The following is a 19,201-nucleotide window of genomic DNA, read 5'->3' on the forward strand; positions in this document are numbered from 1 at the left end:
GAATCTGCCTGTAATGCAGGAGACCCTGGTTCAATTCCTGGGTCAAGAAGATCCACTGGAGAAGGGATAGGCTACCCACTGCAGTATTAATGGCTAGCCACTCCAGTATTCTGCCTGGACAATTCCATGGACTATAGTCCATGGGGTCACAAAGAGTCGGACATGACTGAGTGACTTTCATACTTATAAAAAAGTCCTTTCTAAGAATCTTCTTGAAGATGAAACTCTTTTTTTTTTAAAGCATCATATTACAACAGAAACTGTCTATAACTAGCAAAAGACTCAAAATGCAAAATGCAAGGTTAAAGACCTTTGTCAATTACAATGCAATTGACAAACTTGGGTTACTGATGTGACATACGACAATTTAAGATAATTACTAGAATTATGACTGATAGTATTTTACCAGAACATACCAAATTTTTAGTAGTTACATATAATTTCTAGACTATTTATAATAATAACATTTACTCATATGATACAACCTTAGTTTTATCAACATTCATTTGACAATGCCTCCCATGTAATAACATACCAAATAAACCTAATCTGTTTAATATTTCTTTCTGAGATGCAGAGAAAATAAATATTTTGAGGTGTTCCATGGACCCTTTGGAAAACCTCAAATTTAGCTAGGGGTTAGAATTTGATCTTTGGAAAATTTATAAAAATATCAAAAAAGTTTCAAAACATCTAGTCAAATAAAATCATAGGTCACTGTGAAATAATACCCACTCACTTAACAAATGTGACAATAAATGATCTTAAAGGTTGTAATAAATCACTTAAGGGCAAAAAATCTACTATCAAAGCAGCTCAATATTTTAAGAAAACTGTTTTCTCAAAAGAGAGAGTAAATCAAACTCCAGGCTTTCATCAGCCTACTCCTTATAACAAGATTTACTTAATTAAGTTCAACCTAATTTTAGCCAATTCTGACTATGCATGGAACTCTTCTCTCAGTATTCCTCTTACACAAACCTTCTATAACTTTTGATATCTATATTATTCTGTCTCTCAGTTTCTTTTCTGTTCAGAAACTACCAACTATATGATAAAACCACCCCCTTTCTCCCCTTTAACCAAATGCATTTCCGTTCCTCAAACAATATTTACTGAAAACACATTTCTAATTTCCTTGCATACTGAAATATTTCTTTTATTATTTTAGTAGTCTTAGTTATATATATTATAATTATTCACCTTAAAACCTAGTTTCTAGCAAAAATTAGGAAGTAAACAATTATTAACTGTACTTTATATTAGCATTTTGCAGATTTATAAGCTTATAAATACTACTTATGGTTTCTGGAAAACATGTACTTTCTTGCAGAAAATGTCTTAGTGTGGTAGAAAACACTAATAGTCCTAATTATCTTCTCTGTAAAAGAAAGCCTATGTTCAGTAATTAATGTTCCAGTATCGTATTTGGAAATTTGGATAGTCAGTGGATTCCCATCATTTAACTTAATTCAGCAAAATCATAAAATGTCAAGTTGTCAAAATCTGGAGAGATTTTTGAGATAGACATTCTCTGAACATAATTATTCCTAAATTGTTTACCTAAAAGCTCTTAAATCATTTACCTCTAGTTTATTTACTTAAAATTTCATATGATTCTTTTCTTACTGACAAACTTTGTAACAGGGAAAAAAGATCTTATTTGATTTCTAGTAAACCTAGGTACAATAGGAAGCATTATACTTAATTTGGTAACACTAAAGGCATGTCTATATTAATTAAATCAACAAACTTAGGTGAAATTGAATACCAAATATTAATTCAATCTTGACTATTTCCCAAATCACATGTACCCAAAATTCATTCTGGACTGTTTCTTCTGTATTTCTGAGTATTTATACATAAATGCTTAATTTTTTTAAAGCCAAATCAACAAGGCTCTTTTACAAATTAATTTTGCAGATACCACACATCTGCAACACACATATATAGTGAGGGAGTGAAGTCGCTCAGTCGTGTCTGACTCTTTGCGACCCCATGGACTATAGCCCACCAGGCTCCTCCACCCATGGGATTCTCCAGGCAAGAGTACTGGAGTGGGTTGCCATTTCCTTCTCCAGGGGATCTTCCTGACCCAGGGATCGAACCCAGGTCTCCTGCATTGTAGGCAGATGCTTTACTGTCTGAGCCACCAGGGAAGTACACACATATATGGATACATACAAATACATAGAGACACCCCATAGTTCCCATTCCAAAATTTCAGCCATGAATCAGGTTCAATAATATAAACTCCATCAGTTACAAAGAAGTTGGATTCATACTGGGTTTCTGGTAGATGGAACAAATCGAGGTCACCTTCTAGATGGCTAAATGCTTTTTATTAATTTTATGGAAAAGACTCTTATAATTTCTATTTGTCCTTGACAAGTCAAGTGCCAAATGACTTATCCCCTTTCCTGAAATTTACATTTCAAAAAGATGGCAGACATAAAGTTTTCTGGAGAATATTAGTTAGGTCATTTGCATCTCAAAGGCATAGGAGGAGAAAGGCAAGTTCCTTCTAAAGAGGACTTTGTTCACTTAAGGCCAGAATTTTTCTCCCTCAATTTTTTTCCTTACAAGCCTCTTAAGATAAATAGGGGAGGGATTAGGAGTGGTAAAAGGATTGGTGGATTTTGGATTATTTTGGGACCCACAGAAATCATCTTATAGAGACTAGATTTATTCAAAAAAGGACAGTTGACTTTTTTTCTTGAAGAACTGAGTGACCACCGCAATGACATCAAAGGACTGACATACCCATTTACCTATGTTGGAACACTTTGCTTTCCCTCATTTAGCTTGGAACAGAAGCACCCTCACCCTTGCAATTCTCCTGTGCTGTGCTATACATAGTCATGCAGTTGCGTCTGACTCTTTGTGACCCCATGGACTGTAGCCCACCAGGCTCCTCTGTCCAAGGGGATTCTCCAGGCAAGAATACTTGAGTGGGTTGCCATGCCCTCCTCCAGGGGATCTTCCCAGCCCAGGGATTGAATCCAGGTCTCCCGCACTGCAAGTGGATTCTTTACCATCTGAGCCACCAGGGAAGCCAATGAATACTGGAGTGGGTAGCCTATCCCTTCTCCAGGGGGTCTTCCTGACCCAGGAATCAAACTGGGGTCACCTGCATTGAAGGTGGATTTTTTACCAGCTGAGCTATCAGAGAAGCCCCCCAGTATTCCTATCAGGCTCCAAATATCAGCTATGGCAGACTTAATCAGACCAATGGTCTCCCATCTTTGTAATCCATTTACAAACACTTCTGTGGATCCTCCCGGGTTTAAGAAATTGTTTAACCATGATCCTCAGTTTTGGCTTTTGTGTAAAGAGGCTTGTCTACAGCTTCAGCTGGTCCTGTTTCTAAAGATAATCATCTAATAATGTCTTTGGAATGGAAAGGCAATTCAGGCAGAAGATTACTAGAATGAGTACTCAAATAAATTAGGATAGAGGGGGTACATTTTATGTGATTAGTCTTTAATTAACCTTCTATAACAAATCTTGCAATGAAGTTATTTTGGAAATTTTGAAGACTTTTGGGGCTTCTGCATATCAATTAAAGTAGATACAATCATTTCAGATGGGACATCTCCAAAACTTTAACAATTTAAAGTTTTTCCAATTCAAAAGATTCAAGGAGCTAGCCCTACAAATATTTTCCCCTCCTAATCTAATTTTAGAAAAGAGGAAAACTCTTACCATTGTTATTTCCAATAGACACTGCAGGCACAGATCCAGAAGACTGTTGGCTTAACTACATACAAAAAATCAGTTTTGGAGAGCCAAAAGAACACCATCTTGACCATTTCAGGTCCTGATTTCCTTGAATTCCCAATTAGGTAATTGCAAGTATACAAAAACCCAGCTGGTTTTCCTACAGGTTGCTGTTTGCCTAGGAGCTGTTTGGTCTTTGAGGAAAAACTTTCCATTATTAGTTTCATAGCCTAATTCAAATATGAGATATGATCAGAACAATGTTTGAAGACAATGTGATGGGTCAAATGTGTGTTGCTACTGAGTCTAGCACCCCAAGGGGTTATCATTGGGTTGGTTCAACTCTTTTTTGTGTCTTGGTTTTTCCCTGCAACAATCTAAAACCACCGTGGGTGCTCAGGGCACTAGGTTATCAGCCTCTGTTGTGCTCACTAACTGAGCAGTAATTACCTAATGGTTGTAGTGGGTATCTTATTTTTCAAAGCTGAATAATTTAATTTAATCTCTCATTTCACTAGCAAAAGTTTTGTTCAGACCATATATCAACTCTTTTTTCTCAATTTAAGCCAAATTTAACAAAACCCCAGCCACCTATATTTCCTCTATCCCTCTAGTTCGCTGACTAGAAATGCACTGGTGCCCCTTAAGACTCCAAGTCTTAAGTAAAGAAGCTCAAATAAAATTTTCAGGATCATCACCCAAACAATGAGATCTGGATATCAGGAGAACTCACCAGAATACCTGAGGAACACTGAGAAGATGGTAGCTTAATGGGCCCACATTTGGTACCGAGCACTGGCCCCAGGCAGACTTCAGGTGTGTTCTGGTGAGTGTCTCTAATGTCCTACCAGCTATGCCAAGTTTGTGTCAATGAAAATGTAATCAATCTAAGAAAGAAATGGAAAATTTTATTTGAGTCAAATTGAGGATTATAACCCAGGAAAGCTCAGAAAGCTTGGAAAACTGTCCTGTCCATTAGAAGGCAAAGCACAATGATATGTTTTTTGTGTTTTGAGACACACAGGTACACATCAAATGACATATTACTGACAGTTTACACAATCCAGGTCTGCAAGTACAAATTGGTAAGTCATTGTGATCCCTTGCAAGACCAAGAAGGAATGTTATCTTTTAAGGAGTTAGCTTGTTGGTGCCAGGAGAATGTTGGTATTTCTGTTGATGGGGAAAGTTTGGTCAGTGGACAATGCATATTCACAACACACAGTAGAGAGGGGAGAGGATGCCAAAGGGTAGAGAAAATTTTTTATGTTTTACTTTTTTTTTTCTCTTTAAAAATTTATCTAATTGGAGGATAATTGCTTTACAATATTGTGATGGTTTTTATCATACATCAGTATGAAATGGCCATAAGTATACATGTGTTGCCCCCACCTCCGTCCCCACCCTATCCTTTCAGGTTGTCACAGAGCACCGACTTTGGGTGCCCTGCTTCATACATCAAACTCTCTCTGGTCATCTATTTTACATATGGTAATGTATATGTTTCAATGCTATTCTCTCAAATCATCTCACCCTCTCCTTCTCCCACTGAGTCCAAAATCTGTTCTTTACATGTGTGTTTCCTTTGCTGCCCTGTACATAGGATCATCAGTAATTTTTTTTACCTTGCCATAAAATATTAATTTTATTTCATAGCAATAGAACTTTTCCATACTTTATTGTGTAAGTAAGCCCTCTCTTCAGAAACATTATATCTCTTGTCTTAAATATTCTCAATTTGGGGAAAATATATATTGGAACACTCTCAACCTGGAAGACTTTATCAGGAATCTTCCAAGATAAAAGCCTTCCAGGCTAATTCTTCTGTTCTATACACTAAAGAAAACTCACAACCTAAAATCTAGGAGTTAAGTTTTGTTCAGGGAACTTACTGAGGACTACAGCTCGGGGGGTGGGCAGCTTCTTAGATTTCTCTGAAGAAGTGCCCCAAAGAGGTAAGGGAGGAATCAGGATATATAGGAGATTTTGCTAAAAACAAAAAGCTGTCTGGTCAAACATCAAAAGATTATTGCTAATCACAAAAACAGACATCTCAAGTTAATTATTTTAGCACTTTTTTATGTATGAGAAGCTACAAAAATCTGGGCTCATTGAAATTATTCTTTAGATATGCATCTTGAATATCTAGGAACACACCCTGAATTCCTCTCAAGGCCTACAGTCAGGGGTGAGGAGGCAGCTGCAGTGACTGATGGCTTGATCTTTATAGAATTGACATGATGGACAGCATCCTTTGCTTACTGAAATGGCAGGCAACATTTCCTTTTTATATATTCTTCTGCCCTTGCTGTGTTTCTACTCCTTTGTGTTTCCTTGAGGTTCCTAAATTCTGGGTGAGTATTGTTGGTATACAAAAATAAGTCAAGGTATGAGGTAGGTGGGGCTTCTCAGGTGGCTTAACTGGTAAAGAATCTGCCTGCAATGCAGGAGACACAGGTTCGATTCCTGGGTTGGGAAGATCTCCTGGAGAAGGGAATGGCAACCTACTCCAGTATTCTTGCTTGGAGAATCCCATGGATAGAGGAGCCTAGCAGGCTACAGTCCATGGAGTCACAAAGTGTTGGACACAACTGATTGACTAAACACACACACGCACAAGGCAGGTAGCATCAACTCCCTGTAGTACAATATATGTAATAGATGTAGAGTGAGTCCACAGTCTCATCCCTTTCTATCTCTAATGCACCTGGCTCTTGGATAATCTAAGCTACTTTTCAATTTTAATCGAATGACAAGAGAGGCCCCAAGGCTGCCACAGGGTTACTTAAACCTCTAGTTTTTGGTGACCTATTGGTCCATATTTGAAAACCACTAATGATTCAGTTTTTAATCCCAGCAAGACTATCTTTTATTTTCCCATAGTCAGAAAAAGAACTTTTTAAGGAAAAAATAAGGAGTTTTATAAAAATTGTTGAAATAAAATATATGATCATGATCACACAATGGAGAAGGGTCAGTAGAATTATAATATTTTCAAATTTACTATGTTTATGAGAAGTAGTAAATATTAACTAACAGATTGTGATAAGTTAAAGATGCACATTGTAACTCTTGAGCAACTACTAAAAGTCATGCAAAAAGTACATATATATATTTAAATTGAAGTATTAAACATAATACAAAAATATTATCCTTAATGAATTAGGAACGTGAAATAGAGGAATAATATACAAACAGAACAAAGAGAAAACAAATAGCAAATGATTCAACCACGTGCAAAATAATATTAAATGAAAATAGACTAAATACTCCAATAAAAAACAGGGTTTATTAGACAAGATAAATCAAGTCCCAATCACTCACAAAAAGATGCACTTTAATGTAAATACTCAAATAGATTGAAAATAAAAGGATGGAAAGTGATATATCATGCAAAATGTAAAACTAAGAACAATGTTGGGGCTATGTAAGTGAGGACTTCAAGTAATATAATAATATCACAGGAAATAAAGTGAGAAATTTTAGAAAGATAGTGGGTTAATACACAATAATGCTAAATACATGTGTACCTTAAAACAGAACTTTAAAATTCATGAGACAAACATAGATAGCTCTAAAGAAAGAAACAGATATATCCACATTTGTAACTGGTAACTTTTAAAACTTTTCTCTCAGTAATTAATAGGAGCTACATTAAAAAATAGTAAAAATTTAGAAGATTTCAAAAATAGTGTTATCCAAGTTAATGTAATTGACATTTCATAGAAAACCACATTCAGTAACTGCAGAATTCATGCTATTTTCAAGGACACATGAATTACTCACCAATGGCCACAGATTATCCATGTGTATTTTGGATATTTACATATATTATCTATATTTGTCAAAAAATACAAAGTAAATGTAAGTTTGAGATCTTACAGAGTATGTTCTCAGGTTCCAACATAACTATTATATTAGAAATAAATAGCCATGTAATAGCTAGAGGATATCTAGAAACAGCCCCAAATATTTATAAGTGAAATCACACACTTCTAAATAAAATACTAATCAGAGATAAAATCATAGGGAGAATTAGAAGATATTTTGAGTTGAATATTCTGTAACCACAACATACTGCAATGTTTAGGATACAGTTAGAGCAATACATAAATGGAAATTTACAGTTTTAAATGCTTCTATTGGAAAAACAGAGTCTTAAAAAATTAGTCACCTAAATTTTCATCTTTAAAAGCTGACAAAAGATGAGCAAATTAAATCAAAAGTAAGTATAAGCAAAAATATAGTAAAGAGAACAGAGATAATAAGAATAGAAAACAGACCAACAATAGAGAAAATTAATAAAGTCAAAAGTTTGTTCTTTGAGGGCCTCCCTTGTAGCTCAGTCAATCTTAAAGGAAATCAACCCTGAATATTCATTGGAAGGACCAATGCTGAATCTGAAGCTCCAAAACTTTGGCCACCTGTTGTGAAGAGCCAACTCATTGGAAAAGACGCTGATCCTGGCGAAGACTGAAGGCAAAAGGAGAAGGGGGCTGCAGAGGATGAAATGGTTAGATAGTATCACTGACTCAGTGGACATGAATTTAAGTAAACTCTGGGAGATAAAGGAGAACAGTGGAGCATGGCATGCTGCAGTCCATGGGGTCGCAAGAGTCAGACACTATTTAGCAACTGAACAACAACAACTGGTGACTCAGTGGTGAAAAATCTGCAGGCCAGTGCAGGAGACATATGGGTTCAATCCCTGGTCAGGGAAGATCCCACATATTGTGGGGCAACCAAGCCCGTGTGCCACAACTACTGAGCCCGTGCTCTAGAGCCTGGGAGCCGCAACTATTGAGCCCACATATGGCAGCTACTGAAACCTGAATGCCCTCGAGCTCATGCTACACGAGAGAAGCTACTGCAATGAGAAGCCCATGTACCACAACTAGAGAGTAGTCCCTGGTCACAGCAACTAGAAAAAAAAAAGTCCGTGCAACAAGGAAGACCCAGCAGAGCCAAACAAAAATAAATAAATAAGTTTGGTTTTTTGAAAAAAAAAATGAAGAAATTTGTAAATTCCTAATGAGACTGATCAAGAAGCAAAGAGTGAAAACTCAAAACATCAATATCAAGAATGAAAAGGTTTGATGCACGATACTGGATGCTTGGGGCTGGTGCCCTGGGACGACCCAGAGGGATGGTACGGGGAGGGAAGAGGGAGGAGGGTTCAGGATAGGGAACACGTGTATACCTGTGGCGGATTCATGTTGATATATGGTGAAACCAATACAGTATTGTAAAGTTGAAAAATAAAATAAAATAAAAAAAGAACGAAAGTGTATATCACTACAAATTTTATGAATATAAAAGCTTAATAAAAGTATGTTCTCTGGCCATATAAAATTAAATTAAACATCAATATTATTAGTATTAATTAGGATTTCATTTAAGAATGTGAGACATACTTTCTTCCTCAGTTGTATGTCTGATTAACCTAAGTACTTTTAATCAGGTCCCATATTTCTTGAGTAGCAGCAAAGAAAGCTAGAGAAGGATGGCATTATGGGAATTGTCTAGTAGAAAGTGTTTGGTATTGTCATAGCATTGGTGAGTAAGAGAAGCTGAGATTGAAGACTATTGTCTTTCTAGTGATGCCACATATGTAGGTGGGTAGCCAAAAGGCACAAATAATAGAGGGAAGCTATATGAAACTCACCATTGGAGGTCAACGGGCAGTGGTAACAAAATTTTCCAAAGAACTTTTAATAATTTAGGAGAGCTGCACTGGAGTCAGCTTTTTGTCAACAGGCATTCATATCATTTCAACCCATTCTCATTAAGCTTGTGAAAGGAGTACTATCAATCATAGAGTGGGACTGAAAAAGCCAGCTGAGTAGAGTTGCTGGTCCTTTCTTTCTTTCTTTTTTCCTACCACTTCATGGTGAAGAAGGTGAGTGCCTTGAAAGGAGGATGATAAGGGGAGAGGATGTGCATCCTTTGACTTCTCCACTTATATACTACAAATGAGGTTGAAATAACACTTTAGCGTAGCATGATCTGGGGTAGGCAAAGAGCTCTGAGATTTAAGTTGTGTTCAAAAATCAAACTGTGGGTGTCCCTGGTGGCTCAGTGGTAAAGAATCTACCTGCCAATGCAGGAGACATGGGTTCAATCCCTGGTGTCCCACATGCCGCAGAGCAACTAAGCCTGTGCATCATAACTATTGAGCCTGTACTCTAAAGCAAAGGAACCACAATTACTGAGCCCATGCACCACACCTACTGAAGCCTGCATACCCTAGAGCCCATGCTCTGCAGCAAGAGAGGCCACTGCAATGAGAAGCCCCTGCTGCTGCTGCTGCTCCTGCTGCTGCTGCTGCTAAGTCGCTTCAGTCATGTCCGAGTCTGTGCGACCCCATAGGCGGCAGCCCACCAGGCTCCTCCGTCCCTGGGATTCTCCAGGCAAGAACACTGGAGTGGGTTGCCATTTCCTTCTCCAATGCATGAAAGTGAAAAGTGAAAGTGAAGTCACTCAGTCGTGTCCGACTCTCAGTGATTCCATGGACTGCAGCCCACCAGGCTCCTCCATCCATGGAATTTTCCAGGCAAGAGTACTGGAGTGGGGTGCCATTGCCTTCTCCAGAGAAGCCCCTACACCACAACAAAAGTAGCATCTGCTCGCCACAACTAGAGAAAAGCTCATGCAGCAATGAAGATCCAGCACAGTCAAAAATAAAGTTATTTTAAAAATTGAATTGTAAAATAAATGAGACTATGTTATAAATATCAATATGAGATCATTCTAATAATCTAATATCAGCAAGTTATGGAATTTGGCCAAGCCACTCAAGTGTGAAGGGAATGTTTTCAACTTTGCTATATGAGGAGCAGTTACTGGAAAAGTAAGATAATTTCATGGTTGCACACCAATGGTTGAGAATTAATATACCTACTTAGAGTCAAGACATAACTTTACCTCAGCCATTATTCCTCTTCTTTTTCCTATACTTTGCTTGTTCTTCAGTTTGTCTTTCTCTTTTCTTTGTATTTAGTCCTTCACCCCTCTTTCTTAGTCTTTATTAACCTCCATAATCTCCTCTCTCTTTATATATCCATCCAATATTTTTACTCTTAAAATTTTATTCCAAGCTCCTATCATTCCCTTCTCTCTTCTTCTTGCCTTATTCTGACCTCTTCTTGTAGTATAGGAACTCTGCCTAGAGTTGACTAAATATTTAATGAAATTGTGTCACTTTTGAGAGCAAATGAGGTGCCAATTATCATTTTTCTAAGGCAACAGGCATAAACCAGTACTGTCTTAGGCAAATTGGGATTATGATCTCACTAACTGTGACAAAGCCCCAAATTAGATAAGTCAACATGGTCATGGAAGGCCGCAATAAGAAAATATGAAGTTGATTTCAGTCAGATGCACAAGAGGTAGAAAAAGTGTGGGGAGTATCTTATGGACAAAACAACTGAGGGTTCAGAGGTCCTGAAGTAAGAATGAATAAGTTTGGAATAACTGTAGAATGAAAAGAATGGCATAGACTGAGGTTGCAGTGAGAAGTCATATCAGGAGAAGGATTGAACAAAGGGGTTTCCAGAATTCCTCCATTTGTGGGGACTTAAATGAGGCTTTCTGGTTGTAACGAGTGAGTGCTACTAGATTACTTGTCACCAAGTTACATTTTTATAGCAAGCATAGGGATTTTGTTTAGAATTGTGTTATAGGTCAGTAAAATAGCAGTGTTTTTCCAAAGACGCTTTTAATTACAAATTACATGAAACAAAGAAACATGAATTTTTGTTGAAGGATGTTGTTAGTATTTGGATAAAATGACTGGGAATGTAGATGAAGAAAAACAAATGGGGAGAAGATTAAAGCCCTGCACAAGGCACTACTTGACCAGGGTTGGGAGTTTGATTTTTATTCTAATTTAAGTGGGAATATAGCAAGAGATTTAAGCAGAAAATAGCATAATATAGTTTTTATTTTAAGAAGATTACTTTAGTAATTGTGTAGAGGACTGATTACAGTAGGAAGAAGATGAAGAAAGGAGGCCAGTTATGAGACTCCTTCAGTAGGTCAGGTTAGAGAGATAATAGTGGCCTAGTCTAGGATGATGGAAAGTTAGAGGAGGTGGTATATATTTGAGGTAGAATATTCAGGATTTAGTGGTTGTTCTAATATGGGAAAGGGAACAAGAGAAAGGAAATGGTGATGAAAGACTCGTAAGTTTCTGGATTGAGAATCTGAATTCATGTTGCTGGTACTTACTGATATGGAGGAGTCAAGTCAATGAATACATGATGATTGAAAGAAGAAAAATATATACCACAAGAAGTCAGTTTGGGAGTTGTTAATTTTGAGAATACCAAGAAATATCTATTGGAGAAGAAAGGTATACAATTGGATTATGGGTCTAACAGTCATAGGCCAAGTTAAAACTGAAAATACAGATATAGGAACATAAAGCATATAAAAAGGTGTTTCAAACCTCCTTTCCCGAGTCTGATAATGTCCCACTGCAGAAACTTTCCAGAGGAAGTACTGGGGACAAACAGGCAGCTGACAGAGGACTTTGCTATGCAACAGAAGGGGAAAGTCATCCAGCCAGACAGAACTGATGTTGGCCCTTGGGGACCAAATGCTGCAGTTCCTCTCAGCATTAGTTTCCTTTCATATGTTGGCTCCTGGCAAGAGCTGATGCCAGAACAAATGTGAAATGTACAAAGATGTAGCTTGGATTTTTGGAGAGTATCAGTTCAATTTGAGTTATTTCACACCTATGTAACACTTTTTGCCTTTATAGTCTATCCAATCACTCCAGAAGCACAGTAGCATGTGTGTTATTGGATAAGACCCCCAATAAGTACCCTTTATACTTTCCATTTTGCATCCTGATAATCCAGGCTCAGAGATGTCCAGTGACTTGAGTGGGCTCACACAACTAGCGACAGACTGACCCAGCACTCCGTCCCTGGAATTTGGAAGTCCAGCCAAGCTTCTGTCCACAAGACCACAGTTGCTCCAGGCCCCAGCTGTGGAAGGAACCAGGCCAAATATTTTCTCTGAATCAGGGCTTGCCATGGCTCAGACACAAAAGTGTCCGATTATCCTGGCTGCTCCAGCAGGCACCAGGAAGGCCTCAGGGACAGCCCATTTGTGCCACTCACAGCGAAGGGGCCTGACAGTCAGAATAGGGAGTGGACCCCAAGGAGCAACTAGCACACCTGGATGGACCCACACAGAGCAGGCAAGGGGTGGGCTTAGGGACCCTACCTGTTCCCCCTGGGATGCAGCGCATGAGCTTAGGTGTCAGAGAGCAGAAACCCGGTTTGTTGGGACAGACGTTCACAGGGCAGGGGAGGTGGAGTGGATCTGCTGCTCCAACTGAAGAGGGGAGGGTGCCTCGATCCCCGGGGCCAGTGCTAGTGGAACATGGGTTTTGGAGTCAGGAAGATCTGAGCCCAAATGTTGCATTTTCACCTCACTGGCTCCGTGGCCTTGTCTAGTTCATGGCAATGCGTCTGTCTGTGCCTCAGCTTCCTGATCTGTAAAATGGGGATGTTGACATCCAACTCCCAGGGCTGCTGTGAGAGGAAGACAAATGTCAGCACAGATTCCACTACAATATCCAAGCTGTGCCCTTCCTTGACCTCCTTTCTCAAGACACAAAAAATGAGTCCATGGCTGGAGTAGCACAAAGAGCAGGGAAGAATGATATAGACAATTCATGAGTAACGGGCTCATATGAAACAAGTTGGTAGTCACTGAAGTAACTGCTAGTCCCATTAGCATATTTTCCCCAGGTCCTTCCTTTTCCTTAGCCCTAGAGCTGAAAAGATACTCAGCAGGTATTTGGTGTAGCACTTGTTCCCTTACAGAGATTTATTTCAGAAAGGAAGATGACTTCTTGGACTGGCTACCCTTATTGCCAGTCCTGTTGGTCACCGTGATTCAAGTGTGGACACTCTGCAAAGATTCAACCTGGAGAAGTTGACCCATAACAATCAGACTCACAGGAGACTAATGTATAGTAAAAGGCAATACATTTACATCAATTCATTTGACTGGCTGGTACTCCCTGTCATATGCCCTCTCTCTTAATAAAGGAAAATAGTCACAGGCAGCTTGAAGTCTTCAGCATCAGAGTAAGGGAAGTGGGTTGTTCATCTCAGTGGCTGGAATTCTTAAATTAGGATTCTTTATGTATACATAGCTTGTATAAGGAATTTTTGGTCACAAGTTCCATTGTTCCTGTCAGCAACCAGGCCACTCTCTTATAGGTAGACTGTTTCAAACAAAAGGACATGTCTCTTCTGCTGCTTGGATAACCCTACCACAGATTCCATGTAGCCCATTCTGCTTCTGCCTACACAGTCCTTCTTAACTCAGGATGCAATGTCACTGTTAGATATTAACATCGATGTGGCCTTGCCATCTCCACATGACACTCTGACTCAGGCTTCTCACTTCTAACAGATGCTCTCTAGGGTCAACCCTAAGGAGGCTCATGTCATTACCTAAATGGTGATTTTTCTCACCATTTCTTAAGGCCATGAAAATGTTATTCAAAAACAACATAAAAGTATTCTAACTATGGATTCACATCGTAGGTAAAGTAGTTTTTAAATCTCATAAGTTTGAATAATTAGTTGTTTTCCAATTTTCACTGCTGCTGTTTAGTCACTTCAGTTGTGTCTGACTCTGTGCGACCCCATGCACTGTAGCCCGCCAGGCTCCTCTGCCCATGGGATTCTCCAGGCAAGAGTACTGAAGTGGATCACCATGCCTCTTTCAGGAGATTTTTCCCAACCCAGGGATCAAACCTGAGTATCCAGCATTGCAGGCAGATTCTTTACCTCTGAGCCACCAGGGAAGTCCCCAGTTTTCACTATTGTATATGAAAAATGACTGATTCTGCTCCTAAATATTAAAACAAATATCTGATTATTTTATTTGTTACTTTCTAAAACTAGAATCAATAAGGAAAAAATATGGATTTTTCTAAGGCTTTCATGTATATATTTTCTCCAGAATGGTTATACTAATTTATAGTGCTATAGCTATATGTGAATGTGAGTTTAATTGCATTATCATCAACACTAGCCTGCCAATCTCTTTTTAAAAAAATAAGTGATTAATATTATTTTATTTTAAAAATCTTACTCTTTTCTGATTATAGATGCAATTCATAATCTATGTTGGAAATTGGAAAATACAGAAAGAAATTTAAAAAAATTAAATGGTACATAATTTCACACCAATATAACCACTGTAAAATTAAAAATTTTTTTCTTTAAACTTATTTATTTATTCCTGAGTTCTTTCTTTCTCTCCACATATCACATCCAACAGATCTGTCAGGAAAATATTTTGGTTCTAGCTTCAAAATATATACTAGTGATTTGACCGTTGCTGCTGCTACTAAGTCACTTCAGTCGTGTCCGACTCTGTGCGACCCCAGAGACGGCAGCCCACCAGGCTTCCCCGTCCCTGGGATTCTCCAGGCAAGAACACTGGAGTGGGCTGCCATTTCCCTCTCCAATGCATGAAAGTGAAAAGTGAAAGTGAAGTTGCTCAGTCGTGTCTAACTCTTAGCGACCCCATGGACTGCAGCCCACCAGGCTCCTCCATCCATGGGATTTCCCAGGCAAGAGTGCTGGAGTGGGGTGCCATTGCCTTCTCTGAGTGATTTGACTACTTCTTGCCAATTCTATAGTTACCACTTTGGTTCAAACCACCACCATTGTTCATATGGACCTGTACAATAGCACCCTCATTGGTCTCTCTACTTCCCAACATGTCCTGTATAGTCTATTTTCCATGTAGTACTCAGAAGGATCCTGCTAAAACCTCATGTTCTTCCTCTCCTCACAATCTTTCCATATTTATAAAGTCCTTAAGGTGATCTATAAAGTCCAACATGTTTAATTCCTCACTTCTCTCATTGAATTGCTTCACCCCCTCACATGTTCTACTTATGCTGTATTGACTGCTTTCTGGAACCTTAAGTATACTTTACTTGCTTACTCCTATTTTAGGTTTCACTTAACTGTTTCCATTGCCAGGAATACCTTTTTTCAATATAGTTGCATGACTAATTTCTTCATAAGGAAGAATTTTTCAAGTAGGCAACTCAAGACCATTCAGATACTCATCACTGTCCTATTTTTCCTTGTTCCCATAACTCCTATTTGGGAGTTTCCACACACTTGTTTCCATAATTCTTATTGTAATGCATTATGTAATTTAGTTATATTTCATGTTTATTGTTTATAATCTGCTTCCTCCACTAGAAAATAAGACACAAAAGGGCAGAGATAATCATGTATTTTGCTTTGTTTCCAAAGAAGATTGAACAAGGACCTGGCACAAAAAAAAGCACTCAACAAACATTTGCTGAATCTATCTACACATCTTTCTATCTATCTTAATAAATTCTTGGTATAAGTAATGAGCCTGAGTGGGCATAGGCAAGAGGAAGTTTATTTTGTTGCTCCACAAAAGTGGAGTTAATGAGGGATTAAAAAAAGGTCAACTAGAAGCCAAGGAGTGGTAGAAAGTTGTCTAGGTACTTGATGTACTCCTTTTATTCAACTGCATCATCTTTAATAAATTTCACAAAATCTCATGCACTGTTTGACTTGTGTGAATATTTTGGAGGTTGGGGTTGGAATGTGTGAAAGGCAGAGTTGTGAACTCAAGAGACATGAAGCAAAACAGAAGTAGTATGAGAGTGACGTTAGCAAGATAACAGACTAGAAAGTTCCAGGTCTTAGTTTCCCCACAGAGAAACACAATAAATATCAATAGATGGGCTAGGATACCTATATGAAAATTCCACAGACCAGACTAGAAGTACCCAGGCCAATGTAAAGGCAGGAAAGGATCCCAGCAAAAGGGGTAGGAAAATTCACAGCATTTTGTGTGCCTATCTGTGCCTCTTCTCCTACCTGACATAGTGAGGCACAATCAAGAGAAAACCTTCTGTACTGGGGTTCTTCCTTTGGGATGGAAACAAAACAGTAGACTATATGTCATTCTGCCTTGACTGGAGGCTCACTATGGGATGAATTTCTCTCTTGTTTTACTCAGAGCACTGACAGGACTGGTGGCATAGTTTGTAAACCACTGAAAATGAGACAAGCAGTAGACCTGCAGTTAAATGGGCACATCTAGGGGAAACAAAAGATTATGGGCTTCTGGGAAGAAACCTAGACAAGATGCTTAGAGAATCTGAGGCATGGTCAAGAGAAGGCACATCCTCAGAAAAGGGGAAGTCCTTGAGAAGTCCTTGAACCTGCAGCTTGCCTGATAGGTAAGGATCATATCCTGCATGCACACACACACACACACACACACACACACACACACAAAACAGTACACAGAGATAGGGAGATGTGGTTGGTTACTCAAATGCCCAAAGATCACAATGCATACCCCCAAAAGGGAAATATAGATCAATCAAATGAACAAAATAAAACTCAAGACACCAACCCTAAAGAAACAGAGATCTATGAGCTGCCTGATCAAAAAAAAAATATGTTTCAAAACTGTCTTAAATGAGCTAAAAGAAATATAGAATGACAATTAAATAAAGCAGGACAGTGATGCATGGACACAGTGAGAATATCAACAAAGCAATAGAAACCATAACAATAACAAGAAAACAAATTCTGGAGATGAAAAATACAATAACCGAACTGAAAAATTTTACTAATAGTTTTATGTTATCTGAATCTCAGTAAAAAATATATGATAGCACATTATATGTTGGTGAGACTATAAGAAACAGGCAGTTTCTCACAAATTGCTTAGGAAGCATAATTACAAATGAAGCTAGTGGAGGTGATGGAATTCCAGCTAAGCTATTTAAAATTCTAATAGATGATGCTGTTAAAGTGCCACACTCAATACATCAGCTAATTTGGAAAACTCAGCAGTGGCCACAGGAGGGGAAAAGGTCAATCTTTGTCCTAATTCCCAAGCACGGCAGTGCTAAAGAATGTTCAGACTACTGGACAATTGCACTGACTTCCTATGCTAGTAAGCTTATGCTCAAAATCCCTCAAGCTAAGCTTCAGCAGTATTTGAATTGAGAACTTTCAGATGTACATGCTGGGTTCAGAAAAGGCAGAGGAACCAGAGATCAAATTGCCAACATTCGTTGCATCACAGAGAAAGCAAGGAAATTCTAGAAAAAAAAAAATCTACTTCTGCTTCATTGACTACACTGAAGCTTTTGACTGTGGATCACAACAAACTGTGGAAAATTCTTAGAGAGAAGGGAATACCAGACCACCTACCTGTCTCCTGAGAAGCCTCTATGCAGATCAAGAAGCAACAGTTAGAGCCTTATATGGAAAAACTGACTGGTTCAAAACTGGGAAAGGAGTATGTCAAGGCTGCATATTGTCACTCTGCTTATTTAACTTATATGTAGAGTACATCATGCAAAATGCTGGGCTGATTGACTTACAAGATAGAATCAAGATTGCCAGGAGAAATATCAACAATTTTAGATATGCAGGTGATACCACTCTAATGGCAGAAAACAAAGAGGAAATAAAGAGACTGTTGCGGGGAGTGAAAAAGGAGAGTGAAAAAGCTGGCTTAAAACTCAATATTGAAAAAAACTAAAATCATGACATCCAGTCCCATCACTTCCTGGCAAGTAGAAGGAGAAAAAGTGGAAGCAGTGACAGATGTTCTCTTCTTGGGTTCCAAAATCACTGCAGATGGAGGATGCATCCATGAAATCAAAAGATACTTGCTTTGGAAGGAAAGCTATGACAAACCTAGGCAGTGCATTAAAAAATAAAGACATCACTTTGTCGACAAAGGTCTGTATAGTCAAAGCTATAGTCTTCCTAGTAGTTATGTATGGATGTAAGAGTTGGACCATAAAGAAAGCAGAGTGCCCAAGAATTAATGCTTTCAAATTGTGCTGCTGGAGAAGATTCTTGAGAGTCCCTTGGACAGCAAGGAGATCAAAGTAGTCAATCCTAAAGGAAATCAACTCTGAATACACATTGGAAGAACTAATGCTGAAGCTGAAGCTCCAAAACTTCGGCCACCTGATGCAAACAGCCAACTCACTGGAAAAGATCCTGATGCTGGGAAAGATTGAAGGCAAAAGAATAAGACGGCAGCAGAAGATGAGATGGTTAAGTAGCATCATTGACTCATTGGACACGAACTTGAGCCGTCCATGGAGTAGCAATGAGTTGGATACAACTTAGCAACTGAAGAACAACAACTAGATCACATTGTCTGTAGATAAAAAGTTTTCCATCTTTCTTTTCAATCAAGATATCATTTAAATCTTTTTCTTTTCTGCTTTCATTGACTAGAATTTCCGACACAATGTTGAACAGAACAGTTGAAAACATATATCCTCATCTTGCTCCCAATCTTGTGGGGAAAGCATGCAATCTTTCCCTTCTAAGTACAATGTTCCTTTAAAGTTTTCTATAAAGTTCTTTATTCTTTTTTTCAGATTGGGCAAGTTAACATTCTACTT

Source organism: Bos taurus, chromosome X (assembly GCF_002263795.3).
Source record: "Bos taurus isolate L1 Dominette 01449 registration number 42190680 breed Hereford chromosome X, ARS-UCD2.0, whole genome shotgun sequence".
Taxonomy (NCBI): Eukaryota; Metazoa; Chordata; class Mammalia; order Artiodactyla; family Bovidae; genus Bos; species Bos taurus.